Source organism: Toxorhynchites rutilus, chromosome 2, assembly GCF_029784135.1.
Source record: "Toxorhynchites rutilus septentrionalis strain SRP chromosome 2, ASM2978413v1, whole genome shotgun sequence".
In the NCBI taxonomy this organism is placed as follows: Eukaryota; Metazoa; Arthropoda; class Insecta; order Diptera; family Culicidae; genus Toxorhynchites; species Toxorhynchites rutilus.
In genome coordinates this window covers 107,947,646-107,950,613 of record NC_073745.1, presented here as the reverse complement: position 1 = coordinate 107,950,613, position 2,968 = coordinate 107,947,646, and the positions used below count along the sequence as shown (strand labels likewise).

The window sequence follows — 2,968 nt, the reverse complement described above, 5'->3', positions numbered from 1 at the left end:
GATACACTATTTTTTTCATTATTCTGAATACGTCTTACTTTTCTCTGAGATCTCCCCTTCCCCTTTCAAAAGTCCATCCTATAGGAGAAGGTGGTCCTAACGCAACCGATGGTTCTGAACCTACCCTCCTTTGTATCTCAGAAACGGTGCTCCTACTGAATTTTCAATAGTGTCAAAGGAAAGGTGTCATAACGCTGACAATTTGATAATATAGTGACTTTTTTCTGGCTCTCTTCATTCTAGCGTTTTAGCGCCATTTTGCGTTTTCATTCCTTCAAAAACAGAAAAGATATATATTCGACCTGTGTGCAAAATTAGTTCTATGTTCTTTTAGATTGTGAAACATTACGAATCATGGCAATTTTAATTGTTTATGGTATGTTTATCAAAATAAGCTATATAAATTGAATCTACCTGTTACCTGTAATACACGGTATGTCTTTATTTGGGAAAAGTCGGGGTAGTCCTTAGCCGACTTCCAGCTTTTATATCGTGATTGTTTAACACGTTCACTCTGGCGCTTGCCATCAATGGCTAGCACAATCCTGGTTCATCGAGTGGCGCTCACTACAGGTGGATCCCTTTGATTTTGCTATCAGTAACTTTTGATAAACTCTTTGTATGCATGCATTGTATGCATTGTATACACATACCCGTGCTAGGGCGTTTTTGTTTGCCTGTTGATGATGACTTTGACTTTGACGTTGACTTTGATCGTTGATGTTTGCGTGTGCATTTGTTTGAGCACTTTCTTTGTATAACTCCACACACGTCGCTCTGAGGCTAAGTTCTTTCCACTCAAACATTATCTCCCTCTCACTTAGATCCTATCTCTCACTATCAATCGTTATTTTTTTTATTCCTCTTCGCGCACCCATGGATATATATCAACATTACCATTCACGATCGTATTGTGGGATTTCATGTCATTTCCGGTCTTTTATATTCATTTTAACGAACCGGAAGTCACCATCCTCGATTCCAAAATGGCATCGGAATACAATATTCGACTTCTGCTGGTAAGCCCATATCGCAAGGGGTTTCCATATTTTTTTAGCATTTAATACTACCATCAGCAAACCGGAAGTTGAAATAAGATTATATCTTATATTATGGAATCTACGTTCATATATTGTTGATAAAACATAGGAAAAAGATCATTTGTATGTTTTGAAACGTAACTGTAATTAATTAAATTAATCATTAATGTTCAACAGTCCGAAACAGCAAAAAGTCAGTTGTTGCCACGTCACAAAAGTATTTGACTGACAACAAGCCAATCTAACTATAAAATATTCTCCAACTGATGATTCTTGTTGGAAATTTTTTAAATTTTACTATAACATCGTTTAATTTTGTGTGCTTTATTCATGAAAACGCAAAAAAAATGTTTGTAGTGAGTCAAAATGTTGTTACGTCACACTGGAATGGATCTATACTTTTCGTGACGTGACAACAACTTCTGCAGACAGTTGATACTCCTCTGTTTGTGGACCGATCTCAACCAAATATTGTGGGTTATTGACCTTCATTGTTTGCTCAGAGAAACCCAAGTATAAGAATGTTTGAACCTATGTTCATCTGATAAACTAAAAAAATGCTGTTTATTTGTGACGTGACAACGCTTCAAAATACCTGTTTTTCAAATGCTTGTTTCTCATAAATTACAAAATGAAACGTAGGTCTACCCACGGATCTTCAAACAAGCATTTAATCACCCATTCAATGGTATATAAACATTGAAGTTTGGTTAAGCTTGTGCAGAGATATCTCAAGAAACATAAAAATAGTGAAAACCTAGAATATTTCAAATATAATTATGTAGTTTTTTAAACTCGCCTCTCTCAAAGGTTGGTGCATAAAAATTGAATTTGTTACAAAAATATATATATATATATAGCTAGTGCTTATTCAAATAACGTTTTCTCCTAAAACTAGATTTGAAATTTGGTTCTCTGGTGCATGACCTCATGGAATGGGTCATTATACAATACATTATCGATTTATTATTCTGATTACGTGGCTATTCTCTAGCACTACCTTCTAGTATCAACAATATGATTCTTTCCAATTAGAGAATTTCAACGAACATAGCTAAGACAAAAAAGAATATTGTCAGAAGTGGGATTCGAACCCACGCCCTCAGAGAGGACCAGAACGCTCGGGATTTGAACCCATGTTGAATGGGTAAGATTACTCTTGAGTCTGGCGCCTTAGACCGCTCGGCCATCCTGACATGTTGCGCTGGTAACTTGTGATAGAATAGCACTGTTTTAAGGTATAAGTTAGTGTTTGAGAAACCAGCTAATAGTATTAATAATGCTATCTTAGATTTGGGTTTTGATGGCAACATTCCCACTCGCGCTTAGGCGTAATCAATTCCATTAGTAAACAACTGCCACACCCAAATCATTTGGAAAAACTGAAAAATGAGGAAATTCTATCGACTATTTGATAAAAACCACTCCACTCCAATTGAATATAAGTTTCACTGTTACCTCATCCAAAAGCGTTGGAGGTTCTATATTTATAGCAGATGGGATGTAGCGAGGAAAGCATAATGTTCACACCATTTTTATCCCATTGGCAGAACGCACACGACCCGCATTCAATTGCTGGGGGGATGCTCAACCCATCAGCGCTCAAACTGTTCGTTCGTTCGTTCACATTTAATATGTTCGTTTTTCCACCCACAATATTTCAACTTGTACATACTCTGGAGGCCCATTCACACGAACACACGCAATGAATCGGATGCAATTTTCCGTAGCAAATAGGGAAATTTTAATAAAACATTTCCCACACCGCGGTATCTCCCACGAATCCATTCCGCCAACCGCCAGAGACTTATCACCAATTTGCAACCATGGATTGCAACATTCGGATTGAGTGACTGTTTAAAATTGTTTGTTAATGCATTTCATATTCACGACAATGAATACATAATCAATCACAACGCGTGCCCATC

The 2,968-nt window shown here is 36.9% G+C and overlaps 1 non-coding gene across 1 annotated transcript; it reads right to left on the bottom strand.

Moving 5' to 3' along the window:
• Positions 1-2,113: 2,113 nt before the first annotated feature.
• Trnal-caa (transfer RNA leucine (anticodon CAA)) lies at positions 2,114-2,236 on the bottom strand. The gene is made up of 2 exons: positions 2,199-2,236; positions 2,114-2,158 (listed from the first exon to the last, which is right to left on the bottom strand). It is a non-coding gene; the product is annotated as a tRNA-Leu (tRNA).
• Positions 2,237-2,968: the final 732 nt, after the last annotated feature.